The sequence below is a fragment of the Sceloporus occidentalis genome, unplaced genomic scaffold (assembly GCF_023333645.1).
Source record: "Sceloporus occidentalis isolate IW3139 unplaced genomic scaffold, rSceOcc1.0.p SCAF_4, whole genome shotgun sequence".
Taxonomy (NCBI): domain Eukaryota; kingdom Metazoa; phylum Chordata; class Lepidosauria; order Squamata; family Phrynosomatidae; genus Sceloporus; species Sceloporus occidentalis.
The window spans coordinates 169,933,300-169,952,981 of record NW_028316984.1 but is presented as its reverse complement, the minus strand read 5'-3'; positions in this window follow the sequence as shown (position 1 = coordinate 169,952,981).

The following is a 19,682-nucleotide window of genomic DNA, read 5'->3' as shown; positions in this document are numbered from 1 at the left end:
TTTATAGGTGATTACCAACGCCTTATATTGGGCTCGGAAGCGAATGGGCAGCCAATGGAGGTCTTTCAGAACCGGTGTTATATGGCTGGTCCTGGGAGCACCAGTGACCAGCCGGGCTGCCATGTTCTGCACCATTTGCAGCTTCCGAGTTTGGTATAAGGGTTGCCCCATGTAGAGTACATTGCAGAAATCCAGTCTCGAAGTTACCAGAGCATGTACAACAGTTTCTAGGTCCCTCTGGGCCAGGTATGGGCGCAGCTGGCGAATCAGCCGAAGCTGATAACAGGTGCTCTTGACCGTCGCATTCACCTGAGCAGTCAGGTGAAGCGACGAGTCAAGAAGCACCCCCAGACTGCGCACGGAGTCCTTCACAGGGAGCGTGACCCCGTTCAGGACAGGTGGAACCACCGCCATTCCTGGACCAGGGGAGCCTATCACTAGTACCTCCGTTTTCTCTGGATTCAGACTGAGTCGGTTTTCCCTCATCCAGCCCATTACTGACTCTAGACAGGCCACGAGAGGAGAGACGCCATCCCTGGTCACTGCATCAGTCGGAGACATAGAGAAAATAATTTGGGTGTCATCAGCGTACTGATAACCCCGCGCCCCATGTCTCCGGATGATCTCTCCCAGCGGTTTCATGTAAATGTTAAATAGCATGGGAGACAGAATGGCTCCTTGAGGGACCCCAGTTTTAAGGGGCCTCTCATCAGAGCACACGTCTCCCAGCTGCACCATCTGGGATCTCCCGGAGAGGTAGGAACGGAACCACTGGAGCGCAGTGCCCCCGATCCCCACCTCTGCCAGGCGCCCCAGAAGGATACCATGGTCTATGGTATCGAAAGCCGCTGAGATGTCCAAGAGCACCAACAGGGACACGCTTCCCCCATCGATGCTCAGACGGAGATCATCGACCAGGGCGACCATGGCAGTCTCAACCCCGTAGCCCGCCCGGAAGCCAGTTTGAAATGGGTCCAGATAATCCGTTTCATCCAAAACCGCCTGAAGCTGGATCGCAACCGCCCTCTCGATCACCTTTCCCAAAAACGGTAGCAGCGAAACAGGCCGATAATTATTATGAACCAGGGGGTCAAGGGAGGGCTTTTTTAGGATCGGTTTTACAATGGCCAATTTAAGATCCGATGGAAATAGCCCATCCCTCAGAGATGTATTAATTATCCGGCGTAACAACAGTGTTACCGCCGGTCCCCCCTGGGCTGCTAACCACGAGGGGCAGGGATCAAGAGAGCAGGTTGTTTTCCGAACACTTCCGAGGATCTTGTCCACATCCTCGGTACTCACCAACTCAAACTGATCCAGTTTAACATAGTCCACAGAGGCTCTGGACACTTCTACTCTAGGTTCTGCTATAATGTCGGCGTTCAGACCTTCGCTTATACGAGAAGTTTTATCCGCAAAAAAGTCGTTAAACATGTCGCAGCAGGCCTTAGAAGGTTCAAGGATCTGGTTCAAGGTGGGAGGGAGCTGAGTTAGCTCCCTAACCACCCTGAACAACTCTGCCGGACGCGACTCAGCGGACGCAATACGAGCACCATAGAACGAATTCTTTGTTGCTCGTATTGCCTCTCCATAGTCCTTTAACAATTGGTCTAGGAGAGTCTTGTCGTTTAAGCGAAGGTGTTTCCGCCAACGGTACTCTAGCCGTCGCAGGACCCGCTTCCTTGCCCGGAGATCTTCCGTATACCAGGGCTTACGTTTGGAAGTGGGCCTGAGAGGGCGCTTGGGAGCGATCCTGTGTATAGCCCTAGAAAGTCCGGTATTCCAGATACCGGTAAGGGCATCAACAGAGTCGCCGTCATTTCCAACCGTGAGCCCCTCTAAGGCTTCTTGGAACCTCTCAGGTTCCATCAGCCTTCGAGGGTGGACCATCCTAACAGGTCCACCACCCCCGGGGGGGATCTGGGTAGAAGCCTTGATTTTCACCTCTACCAGGAAGTGATCCGTCCATGACAGGGGGGAAACATTAGTTATTTCCACCCACGGATTTTCCGCATCCGAACAGAAGACCAAATCGAGAGTATTACCCGCACAATGCGTAGGACCCTGTATCAGCTGGGACAGGCCCATGGCCGCCATGGTATCCATGAATTCCCAAGCCGCACCGGGTGGAACATGGCTGGCCGTGAGGGAGATGTTGAAGTCGCCCAGGACAAGAAGCCTGGGCGTCTCCAGCATCAGCTCAGCGACCAGCTGTGTCAGCTCGTTAAGGGAGTCCGCTAATGCACGGGGTGGCCGATACACTAACAGAATCCCTAGACTGTCCCTAGCCTTTAGGGTCAGGTAAATGCACTCGATATAGGAGGTCTGTCGGATGTGGTTCCTGGTGAGGGACACGGTGTTCCTATGTTATCTAGTTGAGACCCGTGCCATGCATCTATACATGACTAAAACACTCCTGAAAGTTGGCCATCCAACATCTGTTTAAAGACCTCCAAAGGAGAGATCACCACCCTCCGAAACAGTCTCCTCCATTGTCAAACAATAAAAAGTAGGCTTTTGTATTTTGTTTTTAATGCAGATCACATATGCATTTGCAAATATGGACCCTGATTGATAACAAAGCTATGCAGACTTTCATCATGAATACCTGCTCTTCAAAATTTACTACTACACCACGGGGGATCATCTGTTCCAACCACCAGCACAAATGGTAGGGGTGGCCATAATGCTAACATAAAGACTTAATTCCCTGGGGTTCTGGCCCATCAGAGTGAGCATTAAATTAAATATTATTTAGCATGTACCTCCTACCAGTTATCTTAGAACTATGAATTGGATTAATAAGATTCATTTGTGCAATTTTAAAAATGCATGAACCTATGGCATTCTAACTCATTAAAATTCAAAACTAAATAAATAAGCAATAGCTGTGGCTCTATTCTCTGTATTTTTAGATTTGAAAGAAATTGAGGCATATGTTTTAAAAGCAGCTTGTATATAAATGAATTTAAATACAAGGCAGAAATGCACTAATTATCAGAATCCACATTATGGCATGTCTGGACTATAGTCTTTAAATAATTTACCAGTTGTTTTTCTTACCACAATGGAACTACATCATGCTAACTCATTTCATAGCTTTTTAAAAATTCCTTTTCTAGAAAAAAAAATGGCATACCTTCACATGTCCCTGGGCACACAAAATGCCTGCTTGAATCTAGACCATGGGTGACCAATTTAGGCCTTCCAGATGTTTTTGCAGCTACTCCTAGCATTCCTCACTCTTGATTATGCTGGCAAAAGCTGATGGGTGTTGCAGCCCTACAATATCCTGAGAGCCACAGTTCATTGTGCATGAACTAGTCATTTCCAATTTTGTGCCCTGAGAGCTGTTGGATATGGCTCTTGGACATAATGCTTGAACAGATTGTAAATGAAAAAACAATGTAACAGCTTTTTCTGTTTACTGTTCTAGCTCTAGTTCAGTGAATGAATTAATCTGGTTCACCTTGAGCAATTACTAGATTTATGCACATCTTTGTCAAAGAACAGCCACCAGAAACGATGGTGATACAAGCCTGCCAGGTTACCGATGACTAAGTGCAGGTGTTTTGTGCGAGAGCAACATTTCCATTTTCACAGAATCCAAAAGGATAAAAGAGACAGTTAACTTTCCTATGTTCTTTGTGGACCAGTGCTATGACACTGGATGCTGTGGCTCCACCCCTTTACACCATTATGCTGTGCCGCCTTCTAGATAGTATGTGGCATCATGGTGTGGCCCTGGCACTGCATCTAAATGATGCAGCACCAAAAGAGCATGAAAAAGCCGCGCCAGCACTGCTATGATGTCCTTTCTTTTTGCATCGGGTTGGGGGGATGGCATGTGGTTGCCACATCCCCAACCCAGCGCTTCTAGGGGTGGCATACAGCCGCCCCTTATGGACTGTCTATACAGCCCCTGGGCTCCAAAATAAAAGCTGCACAGACCAAATGCGTAGGTGCTGTGATTCATGTGGAATGGGGATCCTGAAAATCTGGCAGAGTCATTCTCTTCCTCTATTTGTGGGGTGGGGAGTTATTTGTCTAGAGATGTCATCTGGCTGGAAAAATGTAATTTCCCATAGAAAAATGCAGGGGTTGGGGAGTTATTATGTTTTTTTAAGCATTTTTATTAAACACAACACAACAATAAACACAAATATAACTACAATGGAAAAACTATAAACAAAAACAACAATCCTAGCATAACACAAAAACCAAAAGCTAACAAACGCTCTGACCTCCTTCCCCCATCAAAAACACCACAACTGATGGCTACATCCCTCAAGTTGAAAACCAATTTGAAGTGTTTTAATAGTGAACATCACCCTAAAAGCACCATATTCTGTCCAATCTTGGCAACTAAGTCAGTTCTGGTTAGTACTTAGATGGGAGATTGCCAATGAATACCATGTGCTGTAGCCTACATTTCAGAGGAAGGGACTGGCAAAACCACCTCTGTATTTCTTTTAAAACTTCAGTGAAATTCATGGGGTCACCATAAGCCAACAGGCAACTTGAAGGCACTCGTGTGCCCCCCAAACACACAGGAAATTAGAAGCCTTGTTTATGGAAGCACAGAGATTGGCAGGTCCCTCATAAAACAGGCCCTTGAAGTTGGACCTACCTATCATCTAACCTCATTCTTCTTGCTCTCTCTCACTCAACCTGAATGTTTTTCTACAGAAAAAAAAGATAATAACTGAGATCCTGTTAATGACAAACACACATATAACTCAGGACAAGTCCATACATCTTGTTTTGCTGCTATAGAAGGAGTAAGGGTTTAGACTTGATGGCCCTTGAAGTCTTTTCCAAATCTATGATTCTGTGGCTGGATCTACACTGCAGAAATATTCTGGTTTGACACCACCTTAACTATCATGGCTCAATACTATGAAATTCTTGGAACTGTAGTTTGTTGTGGCACCAGCACTCCACTCTACAAACTACAGTTTGGCAGCTAACAGCAGTGTTAAACTGGAGTATTTCTGCAGTGTGGATGCAGCCTATGATTTAGTATCCCTATTTGCACCATCCAAAACATCAATTCCCTGGCACTCTTCAAGTACTGGGGGCACTGTTGTGGCCATTGTTGTGGCATTTACTGGCCAGGTTGGGGAAGAAAGTTGTCTTGGGTGCGTTACAGACCGCCCCTTTGGGGCGGCCTGTAGGCGCTCCTTTCCCCACCGGATTGAGGCCTCAGCTGCCAGAGCGGCAGCCTCCGAAGCCCCAATCCGCTGCTTTCCAGGCTGCAGGGAAGCGGCAAAAGGCCGCTTCCCCGCGGCCTGGAAAGGGATGTCCTTGGGACTTCATGCCCCAAGAACACCCAGCGGCGGCAGGGAGGAGGAGAAAGGGGCAGCTTGGCCCCTTTCTCGCTTGCGTTGCTGGTGCAGCCGTCTAAAGGCTGCGCCAGCGACACAAATCATGGAAGGAGCTCTGTTTTGGAGCTCCTTCGAGCGCCGCGGAAAGGGCGCTCTATGCACCCTCGCGTGGCACAAAGACGTCATGTCCGCGCCATCCCGGTTGGAGGTGGCGCGTCTGTGACGTCATAATGGTGGCCCCTATGTGTATAGGGTGCTGCCATTTTGTACATCCTGGGGACGTACTAGGGTTAGGTGCGTGCGTAAGGCACACACTTTCCCTAACCCTAGTACGTCCCCAGGACGTATTTACGCCCGTCTGTAACGGGCCCCAGATAACCAAGAAATAGGGCAATTTCTTAGTTGCCTGACTTACCTTCCATCAGCCCACAAATTGCTGCAAGAGCAGCAGCACCTCTCAGGCTTGACATCTGCCATGAGGGAAAAGACATAAAGTTGTGTAGTTGAAGCTTTTCACTCTTTCGGCAGCTAAACAAGATCGCAAGCCGCTGCTGTTGGCAAAGACAAAAGACTATCATGAAGATGGACCAAAACTTAAAAGGGAGCACAGCTTTGGTTCTGTTTGTTTGAGTGGGAAAGTCTCCTTTGCCTCAGGACATACAAATGCTGCTTCTGCTCAGGTTTTAACTGTATCTGTTACACATCTGGAATATGTATTCAACAAAGTAGTTTAAGGGTTTGATTTTTTTTTTAAAGGTTAACATGGGAATGAAATGGAACAGAAGTTTTGGTAAAGGCAACAGATAGATTTATGCAGTGAAATACATATCTGTGATATGTGGATCCCTGTTTGCTATGCAACCCTACTTGCTACATTAAAACAGAAAGATTCACACATTCCTACTTGCATTTTTTTTTTTCCAAAATAGACTTTGGAAATTCTTCTTAATTCTATAATTAAGATGCCTTTATCAGGCCTGCTCAGAATGACAGCTTTCTCCCTAATCTACTGTTTGAATTCTGTGTTCATTCATACCTGCCCTTCTCCCCAATGCACATTATAGGTCAGGTCAAATCCTATTTGCTCACTTTGAGCCAGTCATAGCTTTTCAGTCTAACCTACTTCACAGGTTTATTCTTAGCACAAGAGTGAGGTGGTGAAAAATGATGTGCAATACTTTTAAATCCAGGAGATAAATGGAATGTAATTAATTAAGAAAGACATAGTTGAAAATAAAATCGTTGACATAAATAAATGCATGCATTCCAGTGGCCTTTTTGAATGAATCATGCTAGAATCCAACACACATTTATTGAACTCATTGGAATCTGCTTCTGAGTAGATATGTATGACTGCATTATCAATGTAAATGGAGCATTGTTTTGCAAAAAAAGAAAAAAGAAAACAAAGCAATAACACCCTTTTAAAGTAAGTAAACAGTAAAATCTCTCCCTGTGTTTGACTTCTATAAGTTACAGTTTTTTCTCATGGACCTGTGCAGCTCTGGCACATACAGAAGATCAGAATATCAAAATCAGAGGTGGATAGAGAGAATAAAATCCTAAACTTGAGTTGTTGTTGTTTCTTAAGAAGCAATTTGGAAATACAAAGCACAGGATGTTCTGTGCCAAATATAGAAAAGGCTGCAGCAGTTTGCTTTTCCCTGAACATACTGGGAAGGTCATGATTCCATCCTCTCAGTTGCCTCTCCACTCTGCTGAGTCCATTGAAGGCAAATGACTTTTGCCATTTGAATTCAGGTTGCAGCAATTAAAATAAGCTGAGGACAAAATTAGATAGTGGAAAGAAACTAGGACATTTTAAAAGCAGCTGAGAAAATCAAGCAACAGAGGATTAACCAGAGCCATACATGCCAAACTGGGAGAGCTGGCAAGTATGTTTCTGCTGCTCTCATACCATGCCAATAATACAGGGTCTGGGCTGGATGGATTGACTGTCATATAAAGAAGCTCCCTACATTTCCAGTATCTAGTCTTTACAAGTTCTGCCTCTGAGGCTCAGCCTTGGATTTCTATATTAGGGTAAAAATAATTAAAAAATAAATAAAAGGACACTAAGAAAATGTTTCTGCACTTCTGAAGCCCTGGGAGACACCAGCAAGTGGGATAATATTTTTTGTATTCAGACTCCCCAGCTCCTCCTAAACACCTGCTAATCCATTCCTTTGGGAAATGATCTTTACAACAAAGAGGATTAAAACTGCTCAGCTAATTGTGAACAGATTAAAACCTGTATTAAAGAAGCAACAAAAAAGGAGGGATAGTGTATCGGGTATGATGATTAACTTTAATTAAAGGGGGAAAAAGAAATCCTAATATCAGAATTTTCTTGATGAAGGCTTAAATCATGAAAGACTCCATCCTTATTCTTCAAGATTTATGTATCATAGCAGGGCATAGGATCAAGCTGTTAGCTTTAGCTAGACTGGCCTGCTGTATGTTTTTCTCTCTAAGTCTAACAAGAAGAGCTTGGAAAGTCACATTTTAAGGTGTAAGGTGCTCTATTTTTCAGGGTTTGAGGAACAGAAAAGGAAAATGGAGGGGGGAAGCAGAGCAGAAAAGAACTTCAGGTAGCTGCAGGTGGTAAAAGTGGAAGAGTTAAAGTCATGAAGGAGGAATAGGAATCCATCAAGCTATGAAAGGAAACATACATTTGAAAGTTCATTTTAAAATATTGCCAATTCAAAACCATAAGAAATGAATGGAAAAGGAGGAAAGGAAACATTATGATTTTAATACAGAGAGTGAAATTTGTGAAACTTATATATATGTGGATGTGGAAAAAGAACAAAAAGCTTTCCTATGAGAGCATGGGTGCTAATTCTCATGCACAGTGCTATGCTTGGATCCCAGGTTTCCCTGTTCCTCTGCAGAAGAAAAGAAAGCAATTTGCAGCTTCACACAGAAACACAGCCACTTCCAGTTCATTTGCGTTTCATCTTGATTATCAACACATTTGTCATTCCCCTGTAATTTATTCATTATCTTTAGCAGAGGAATAAGAAGGAGGGAGGGGGAAAGGTGTGGAAAGGAAAGGAGGGGGAGTAAGCGCACTTGTCAAAACGTGAAACAGATGCTCCTACAATGATTGGAGACAATTAATGTTCTCAAGAAGTATCAACAGGCAAAGGGTTGTGCTGAGCTTCAGATTTCTTCAAGAAAAAAAACAACAACACAGATGCCTGAAGATTGCAAATACAGATTTATTTTGTAATTATGCAAGCAGGCTATCTCTGGTTTGGAATGAACAGTTACATTTCTTTTTTTAAAAGCCTGGGCTTTGTTGCTCCCTCCCCCACTCTTGAGCTAAGCAATAATAAAACAATAGATCAGAGACCAAATAGCTGGCAATTTGCTTTTGAAAGAAAAGACAAGGGAGAAGCTGTTCTTTCTTTTGGGTCTGGTCTACACATGCAGAAGCAGCAGTTCTTTCATGAATTGATAGAAATGGATCCTGCTGTTTCATGCATGTGGGAAGAGCAATTTTCAGTTATACATATCGGGATGACAATTTTGCAGTCCCTCCAGCTGTTGTTGGTTGCACTTTCTAGCAGCCTCTTAGCCAGTATTGGATAGTGCTGAGAGCTGCAGTTCAACTATACCAGGAAAACCATCACACACTTACCTTGTAAACAAAAAGAAAAAAAGATATCATCAAGGAGAATCATGCCATTAATAAATTTCCTTTCTCCAGGGGGAGAAAATGCTACTACCACCTGCATCACTAGGGTTGGCATCACCTGAGCAGTAACTCATTGTGTCACTCCCATATTGACCTCCTCCCATACAACACCATACAGAATCCATTTAAATTTTTTTTACTAATGTTATTCATAAATAATAATTCCTGTATATCACCAAATATAACAGTTGTGACAAAAACACTTAGCATTACATTGGCTGCCTATTAATTACATTGGCTGCCTATGGACAAGGTGTTGGTTATCACCTATAAAGCCCTGCATGGCCTGGGTCCAGTCTACTTGAAGGAATGCCTCCTCCCATACAATCCTTCCCGTACACGCCGAGCCTCTGGGAAAAACCTGTTACAATCTAGAAAGACCAGACTGGCGGTGACCTCCCAGAGGTCCTTCTCTGTCATTGCTCCAAAAATGTGGAATGACCTGCCAGAAGAGATTCGCCCATTATCCTCGCTTGAGGTTTTCAAAAAAGATGACAAAAACCTTTCTCTTCCGGCAGGACTTCCCCAATTGATAATGTCCAGAACCAACCAACTGGCCCCTCCTTTTATTATTTTACTTATTTGTGGTTTGTCTAGTAACTTTGTTATATTGTTATCTATTTTTAACAATGTTTTATTGTTTGATTTTATACTTGGGAGAGAGGGTTTGGCTGGGGTCTTGTGGGGCTTATTGTTTTTATTGTTGTATATTTTATAACTTTGTTGTTACCCGCCTCGATCCTCAAAATGGAAGAGGTGGGATATAAATAAATATTTATTAGTAGTAGTAGTAGTAGTAGTAGTATCAAAATTAAAATTATACCTTTATTTACAATATCATGGATGTCCTAAATGCATGTAGTATGTATGTATTTTCATGTGGTTAAAGTGAACTTTTGGTATGTGAACGTTAGGCCTGCCGGTGGCCTAATTCCCTCCAGAGTTAAGCCACAGCTGCCAAACCGTGCGGCTTCTCTCCGGAGGAAAAAGAACCTGGAAAAATCAGGTTCCTTTAGCGGTGCAGGGCAGACGTCGCAAGTGCGCCAATGGCACACTCATGACATAGACAACATGCCTCAGGGAAGATGCCACGCGACACTTATGCCACAATGGCGGTGCCTGTGTACACGAGACGCCATTGTGATGTGGTTGCCGCACAGTCCCTAACTCTAAAATCAGCGCGAGCATGGCACAAAATTTTCACAGTTAATTTTTGCCCAAAGGCAGATGTTTGGAGAGCAGTGGTGTCAAACCCCGTTAGGGTGTCACCTGATGCAGTCCTGTTTTCTAGGGCATTGTCTAAAAGACAGAATTTATGTCAGGCAGCTCCTGTGTAGGCTTTAATAAAAAGCATATTTGTTGTGCCATCTGAGGTGTTTGGTTTTTTTTAAGTGAAGGGAAGTTTCATCTGACACCCTTTTCAGACTGCAAGGCTAAAAGAGACAGAAAAGGGGCCTCCCAGTACGTCCCCTTTGGGTCAAGCAAAATGCTGACAATGGCGGGCAAACCTGCTTCCTTTAGAGGGATACAAGGGAACATGGGCAGAAGGAATATTAGCCGTTGGACATGCCAGAAGAAGAGCTGCAGAAGAAGAATGAAAATTGCACTGAAGCAAGCTGCCAGGGCATCTATTCTGGAGGAAGCAAAGAATAATCGTTTTGATGTTTATTAATTATTGTGATGATTTATTTATTAACGTGTTTTACAAGTCAGCTGCCTTGAATTATTATTATTATTATTATTATTATTATTATTATTATTATTTTGGAACAGCAGATTAAAAATATCATGAAAATAAAATTAAAAAACATAGGCCCAGGTTTCCTCCAGAGGGACATCACAACAGCCAAACCACGCGGTGTCTCTTCTTGGTGCACGCAGAAGCCTTCATCAGTGTGCCATTGGCGCACTGTGACATGTCCATGATGGAAGCATAGCGCCCAGAGGTACGGACACACCACCACACTTGTGTCATGCATCTGTGTCCCATATGGAGGGCACATTGGAAAGATGGCACCATCCATACGTGCTAGGGTTCTGGAGTGTGCAGATACTGCATGCCCCAGAACCCTAGAATTGGCCCCAGGCCGCCGCAAACTGGCAGTCTGTACTCAGTGATAGAAAGACAAATTGTAGCAGATCTCTGTCTGTGGGCTCCTGTCTATTCATGAGGATGAGCCTTTTCTGTTCCATGATAGTTTTCTGCTTCAAAATCTGTACAGGAACACATTCACACAACACATAATCTTTTGCCTGGTAACTGAAATGGTACAGTCCCCCCTAACATCTCAGAGCTGCACCATTTAATTCACTTTCCATTGTCTGCACATATAGAAAGAAACCCTGGTCAAAAATTTGACAAGAGTATTTATGAACATAATTCAGCCAGTTCTGATCATTCATCCTGCTCAGTACTAAGCAGGTGGAAAATCAGTGCACCATCTGTTGTAATCAGCTATTGATTCACCTTGCTACCATCATGTGGCTAGCATGATGATTATTCATATCTAGTGCCTGGTGACTGACCCAATAAGTCAATGCTTTCTTTGTTTTAACTTTCTGTATAGTCCCTGTGTACCAGCTCTGCTCTTGTGACAGCATTTTTGAGGGAATCTTCAGTGTCTACCTATTTAACCACATGCTCACATCTGCTTTGTTACTTCTTTCACGTGGCAAGCATTTGATTTCATGGTGAGAGTACTTGTTTCCCCACGTTAGTCCTAGGGTGGTATCCCATAATTCAAAACAGGTTTTCTCCTTGACATCCTCAACTGACTAATATCTTGAGGAACCCAGTTGTGAATACAGACATTCACAACTGCAGGAAATTGCCTATTTCAGGACTGTATCTAAACAGTTCTTGAGATGTTTCATCCTGGCTCTCTGGAAATAATTTATTCCCTTGCTACTGCACTTAAGAATGTTTGCCCATATGTACATGAAATGTTTACATAACACCATATGTCAAACATTGGAGGTTATACTATAATGAATCCATATGTGAAACAGCCCTGCGGGTGTGGGAGGAAATCTATCCTGAAGCATGGATCAATCAATGAGTCTTTCAGCACCTGTTCTTTCACTGCATCACTGAAGGTTGATGCAAGTTATGAATGAATAAAGCAACCTTAAAGCAGTATTCTTTCAGACACTACCTTAAATAGACTTACACTGTTAGTCTGAACTAACTGGGAATTGGGTATAACTAAACAGGCTTAAGATCATGCAGCATATTTGACAACAAGGAGGCAAAGGTGATATGGACAAAAATAATAAAAGTAACTAACTACTGAACAAGAAGGAGAAACTAAGGGCCTGAACAGACAGGCCAAAATCAAGCTGTTGTGGGTCACTTTGGAGGCATGCTGTTTAAATGACACAAGCATCTTAAGAGGCCAGAAGCTGTGCCAAAGCTGTGCTCCAGTCCTTAGGACTGGAGCATGGCTTTGGCATGGCCTCCAGCCTCTTAGGATGCATGCATCATTTAACAGCATACCTCCAAAGTGACCTGAAGCAGCTTTATTTTGGCCTGTCTATTTGGGCTCTAAGTTGCTCAGCCTAACTTAGAACAATGCTTGTATCTCTTTGTAGTTGTGTGCCTTAGTTTCAGGGACTTTCCTCCAGAAAAACAAGCAGATACAACCAAAGTTACATGCAGCATGACTATTCTTCCCTGACACATAAAGGTTAAAGACCTTCTGACAGCAAGAACTAAGGACTGGGTTATTCACATGGATAGAGTCTGCGGAAGGTTAGTTTTGATACCTAGCCTGGGATGAAAATCTAAACATCTGGCTAGGAATTTTAGCTAGGTGGAAAGTTACCTCAGCGCATGCACAATGTAGGAGTAACCTGGCAACTGTATGGTACTATTTTAGAATGTAGGAGCACTGAGCTCAGTGACCCCATTCTGTCCTAACTCAGGTCTCTTGGAGTGTAAGAGAGAAATAAATTTATTTCAATAAAGATGGAGCCTTGATTCACCAGCATGATATTCTAATTATTCCTGAAGTTACTGGGAGAAGCAGTTCCCCTTCACTAAGCACAGCAAACTGAAGCATCTATCCATAGGCAAATACATTCAAACATGACTTGTCCTGCCATTTGCAGCAGAAAGCTAGCATACTTTCTAAGGAGTACATGATTACATAGCCCTGACCCATGATAGGATAGGGCAAATATACACACCTACAGATTCTATCAATACTGGGAGGACACCAGATCACCACTAGATATGGTGAGCTCAAGCCTTTTCTCTGATGATGAAGTAGCTCATCAATACCTGCACCAGAGACTGAAAACAGTGTGTTAATAATGTCGTTAAACTACATTTCAGGGCAGGGCAAACCAGAATGTAAAATATGTTTTCTCTAAATGAAATGTGTATAATGGGGGGAAGGGTTTCAAGGAAACATTACAGTATTGTTCTTCCTTCTTTCACTATCTCTATGGAGTAGCAAGCAAGTGCCAGCAAGAAGTGCAATGCCTAATGTCATCATCAGACCTACTCAAGTCTTGCATACTCAGGGCTATGGCTTCTTTGATTGAATTAATACATCTGTAGTGCAGTATTCTTCTTTTACTACAGCCTTCTACCTTACCAGTCATTATTGTCTTTTGTCTTCTCATGTTTTCTCATGAAGCTGACAGCTTCAGACAGCTTCAATCCAGCTTGGGGACATGGCATTTACACGTGCCATGCCTCCAAGTCACCCAGAAGTCACGCTGGTGATTACAGGCCAGGCAGCTTCCAGGCATCTTGGGGGCATGGCATTTAGATGCCATACACACCCAAGCTGGCTGAAAACTGGCTGAAGTAGTGCTCGGGTGGCTTCAATCCACCCCAAATAGGAGCAGCTTTCTGCTGGATTCTGGGCAGATTAGGGCTGTGGCATGTGGTTGCGAGGGCCCCAACCCAGTTTTGCCCCATTATCTCTCAGCCTAACTCACCTTTGTTGTGAGGATAAAATTCGGTGGGGAACCAACCTTTGAAGGAAAGATAAGATATGTGTGTGTGTGTGCATGACAAATAAATGTAGTTCTGACCCTATTTGTATATCTGGCAATAACAATAGCAGCTTCATTTATATGCTGCTTCATACCGCCTAAGTAGTCTCTAAACAGTTTACAACTGTAAGCAAATTGCCCCCAACAAGCTGGTTACTCATTTTAGCGACCTTAGAAGGATGCTAGGCGGGGTTGACCCTGAGCCCCTGGCTGGGATTGAAATGAGTGGCTGCAGTACCAGCTTTTAAGCACTGTGCTACCAGGGCTCCGTATGTAGACTTTATTCAAGAAACATGAAGATATCAAAGAAAGGAAGAGAAATGTGTTTCTAGTTTTCTGAATAGTCTTTTGTCTGACTATTTTTACTCAACTTCTTTCAAGCATACATCAGTCTTCCTCATGTATCCACTGAGGTACAAATTACGATCAGATACATCTGACCATAATTGTACCCACTAGCCCCCACAGGATTTTCTCATGTTCAAGAACTATGCTAGAGTATCTCAAATGAACTTCCTCATATGTTAAGAGGATGCATGAGAAGACCATGCAGTGTGGCCTTGAGCCAGCTGCTGAAGCACCTCACATGCCACTTGTGTAGCTCACTGGCTGTAAAGTATTCCCTTCCCCCCTCTCTTAGTGTTTGCCAAAAACGCAGCCAAGGGAGCATAACTACCACATATGAAAGCAGTGAGTACACAGTCATGACACTACTCCCCAGTACATGACATGTGTTCTTCTATAAGCATAGAGCAGTGTGTTTGTGTTACTGTACTATCCAGGTTCCTTAGAAATGAAGAATCCCATATATAGATAAAGGAGATCAGCATCTAGTTCTGTTCAAATGGCTATGTGAAGAAGGCTAACAAGCTGAACCAGTGGCAATAGCCTTAACAGAAATCCATATTCTTCTTTCTTGCCTTCCTCACCTTCACTTACATAGTCTCTTGTGACTTGACTCCACTTCAATAAGGCTCTTTTTTCTTGGCACCAGTACATCAGAGACCTGTATAGTTGTCCTTTGCCAGAAAAATAAATACATCCTTTGCTATCAATGAAAAACAATCATCAAAATATGTTGGTTTTTTAAAGGAAAAAACTCATTTTTAACAAAAGTAGAAAAACCAATACCAAATAGAAATATGCTCATTAGCAACATTGTTATCAGTGCTATATTGGTCTGTGCCCCCATGCAGCTTTCATCTTTCCACTCTGTGCTCCATCAATTTATTTTTCTTTTTTCTGTGTTTGTATTATCCAAAATGATCAAACACAGAGTATGCCCTAGAAAGTACACCAATTAAAACTCTCACTGAAGTTTTCTTAAACATGTGTGCCTCTAACATAATTGGAATAATAAACAGACATTTGATAAGCTGCTGTTTGGATTTTGCAAAAAATGAGAGCATCACCTTTTCACATATTACAACTAGACAGATATTCATTTTTTACTCATTCATACTGTAAAAGCAGCAGTGCTGAGAATATCTGGGATGACAGCTCAAATCAATGAGGACATTCTGCCTCCAACCAAGTAAATCCAAGCATTACAATCAACTTCACAAAGGAAAGTATTTCACCCATCAAATATCTTGAGCTTCTCCTTCCTCTAAGATCAAAGCCAGAAGAATCCAGTGGTTTCTCATCCATTTGAGCCAATGACATTGCTCTAAAGATCTTTAACTGATTTCAAATGATTCTCCCCTTCCTCTGTAGTCCGCAGAACCCCCTCCCACATTTTTCATGAAGATGCTCCCAATCTTCTGGAGAGCTAGTTCTGCTAACACTGATGGCTTTATGGTTGATGGAGAAATGTTCATTCCAGAAATTTCCTTAACTTGATATATGACTCCATGATCACCATTTGGTTGAGGATTTCCATTTATGTATTAATTTAAAAAAAAACTTTTATTGATTTCAGTTTCACAAGCAACATTAAAACAAAAACAACAAAAACAATGGTTGATTTATAGTTGGCCCTCCAAATTCACAGATTTGTCATTTGTGGATTTCTAGCTACTGCTTTGCTAGCTTGACCTCTCCCCCTTCCTCCTCCTCTGAATCTCTTATCCTTCCAAAAGAGCCTCAGCCAGAGTTTAAACCGCTTTCTAGCTCACTGATCTCCTTGCCCTATTCCTGTTCATCTCAGTCCACCTCTTCTCAATCTCACAATCCTTGCAAAAGACCCAGCCAGGTTTTAAACTGCTTTCCATCCTATCGATCTCTCATCCTGCTCCTGTTTTTCCCATTCCACCTCCTCTTAATCTCTCCTTCCAAAAGAACCAGCCAGTTTTTAAACTGCTTTCCATCCTATCAATCTCTCATCCCACTCCTGTTCATCCTAATCCACCTACTTTCAGTCTCACATCCTTCCTAACTAAAGAGCTAGCCAGGATGTTGGTAAGCTGGAAATGGGGTTAAAACCTAGCTGCCTCTTTGGAAAGGACAGAAGATTGAGGGGACATGGATTGGGAAGAACAGAAGTGGGGTGTGACATTGATAGGGTGGGAAATGGTTTAAAACTGACTGGCTCTTTCAGGAGATTGCATGGCGGTGAAGTGGCTACTCCACAATGTGCATGCCATTCACATGCACATAGGCACATTCACAACTTATTCATACATGCACACAATCATTTGTGCATACACAGACACACAAATACACAGCTTACACAACACTTATAACATTCATGCCCCCTGCATGCACCTGCCCACCTGTCACTCAGACACATAAGCACATATAGACAAATCAGACAGCATGTGAAGAGGGGGGATGGCAGGCAGACTGCAATTAGGGGAGATCTCTCTCCCACACACACACACTGCTGCTCACCTCAGCAAACTGTTGTATAAAAGGGCTAGTCTGCATCTAAGTGTATCATGGACATTGCTGCAAATTTTCACACATTTGCATCACTGGTTATTTGTTTTCACTTTCCTATTCAAATTCTCATCCATTCATCCCTCTCTCTTTTGAAAATGCATAGCCATCCACATCCACGCAAAGCATACAGATGGCCACATGTGCAACAATGTACATTTCTGTGAATTTCTGCAGATACTCCTGAAAAAACCATGAATACTTTTTCTGTGAAGTTTAAGGAAGTTTTCAGTGCCCCACCCCATCCCCTGCAAAAAAAAAAAAAAAAAAAAAACCTGAACTCCAGCAAATCATATGTGGCTGGATCACATTCTATTTGATTGGAATGAAGAATATTTCAGTAGATATTCCTAGCTCTGTGTGGTGTCAGTTACTCAGTGAGTCCATTTGGGTTGCTTGGAACTTGGCATTTGCCTTTTCTTATCTATAAGGCATATCTAGAAAACAAGTTATTCTTGAATTATTGTGGATAACAAGAGTCTTGACATATCTCCACCCATGATAAGAAAACAATAAAGCATTCCAAATCCTCCACAACAATCTGGAATTAAATTTCAGAGTGTGATCTTGATTTAAAAAAGAAAATAGAACATGCTCCTGTACTCCCAATAGTTTATAGAAAGATGCACAGACTGTAATAATTAATTACCTTTGATTTCCAATAGATTATATTGCTGGGCTTCTGTCAACAAGAGATTTGCCTTTGGATGTGTGCCTGGCTTCTCTGATTACTTTTTAATTCGCAGAATGCCAGTTTTCAACACAGGCCCCCAAATGGGTCATCTGCATGTGATGAATCTTCCTCTGCTTGAATTAATTAATAGATACAAGGAAAGAAAATACCTATTTTGCTATGGCTCTAAACCTTTTTGAACTTCCTTTCATTGACAGGTTCAGATACGTGGCTGTCAAAGCAGTTTGCCACCTAGCTTTGAAATACCCCATTCCACCACCAACACAATTAAAGGAAAATCAATGCTAACTGGACAATAAATGGAAAACAATTATACCTAACAATCAGCTGTGATTGTTAATGAGAATTCTTTGCAAATCCTATGAGTGAGACATGATCCTGTTGTTTTGTTCAGATGGAGGGCCCTTTAGCACTAGATTTGTACTATCAATAGACTTACTACTGGGAGCTCTCTATGGAGACAATTGGAGAAGGTATTATTACATCACAGAACTCTGGAAATTCCATAGTACCACCTTGAGTTTTAGAACTAACACATATATATATATATATATATATATATATATATATATAATGGAAGTGTACACACCAAAATGAGCATGTTCATAAAAATAACATTGGGAAATTCATTGAATATGGATCCCAAAATAATATATTACACCGCCAAATGACAGCTGTGGACATTACCATACAAGCCCCATTCTCTAAGCAATCACATCAGTTAAAAGAAAATAGAAACATACCCATTACAGAGCAGCCATTATTGCACATCTTGTCAATCATATGACTGGGGCTGCTTCTGCCATCATGCTCTCTTTCACACTCCCCCTTGACTCTGCCTCCCTGCCATCTGCCCCACAGAACATACTGTCTGGGTTTTATTTTATTTTATTTTCCATTTTTGACACAATTTTGGAGTTCTGCTAATGCAATTTAAGTTAAAAATAGGAATAAATAAATAGGAATAAATAAATAGGAATAAATAAATAAATGGAATCAGCCTGCTTGGGAATTTCAAGGGGATGAAGAGGCAGAGGAGGAGGCATTGATAACACTTGACAGCCAATATCACAACTGCCTGCACCTGAGGACTAGGGCAATTGGGAGCTCATTGACTGGTTTCACCATCCATGAAAAAGGACACACTAAGCATGCTTTGGAGAACCAGCAGCTACAGGTCGGAGGTGGTGGCATAAGGTATGTATCACCAAATGTGCTTTTTTCTTTGTGTTCTTCTACTAGACATGGATCATAATTTTACACTCATAGAGTTAAGTGAACAACTGTGCACTAGTGAATTGCAACACTGTGTAATGAATGTGCAAACAAATGTGAAATGCACAACTGCACTGTTCGCTAGCCGCCTTGAGTCCCTGTACTGAGAGGAAGGTGGGATATTATTATTATTATTATTATTATTATTATTATTATTATTATTCACATCTCCTTATGCAATGAACAAATGGTATCACTTTTACAATGGTGCTGAATGCAGAACTCTGCTTTTGCAATCTCCAACTGCATATGGTCATTACGCCATGATCAAAGAAGTACAATTGCATATTTAAAACAACACAAACATGTGTCAGTCTCTAACAGAATGCTATCCAGTGTTGGGAAATACATTTATTGTATTGGGGAAATACATTGTGTGAGGAAAACTGCTTGCAAACAATATGTATATTAAACAACAATCCAATAAAATCCACATAAAATGTTCATGAATTATCATATGGCTTTTGACAAAAACTGAAAGTTCAGCCTAAACTACATGCAGGACAGAAAACAAACAAGCTGAAATTTACAGATTTGTCCAGACTTCGGCCAGCATGGTACAGTGGTTTCAGCATTGGACTATGACTCTGTAGAACAAAGTTCGAATCCCTAATCAGCCATGGAAACCCTTTGGGCAAGGCAAATTTTGTTATACAGTGGAAAGGAGAAGCCAGGCATAGTCAGACATGCATTCTAGACTTTAGGAGAGCGGATTTCAGGAAACTTAGAGAAATACTGGGGGTGATCCCATGGTCAGTATTACTAAAAGAGAAGGGAGTTCAGGATGGATGGGAGT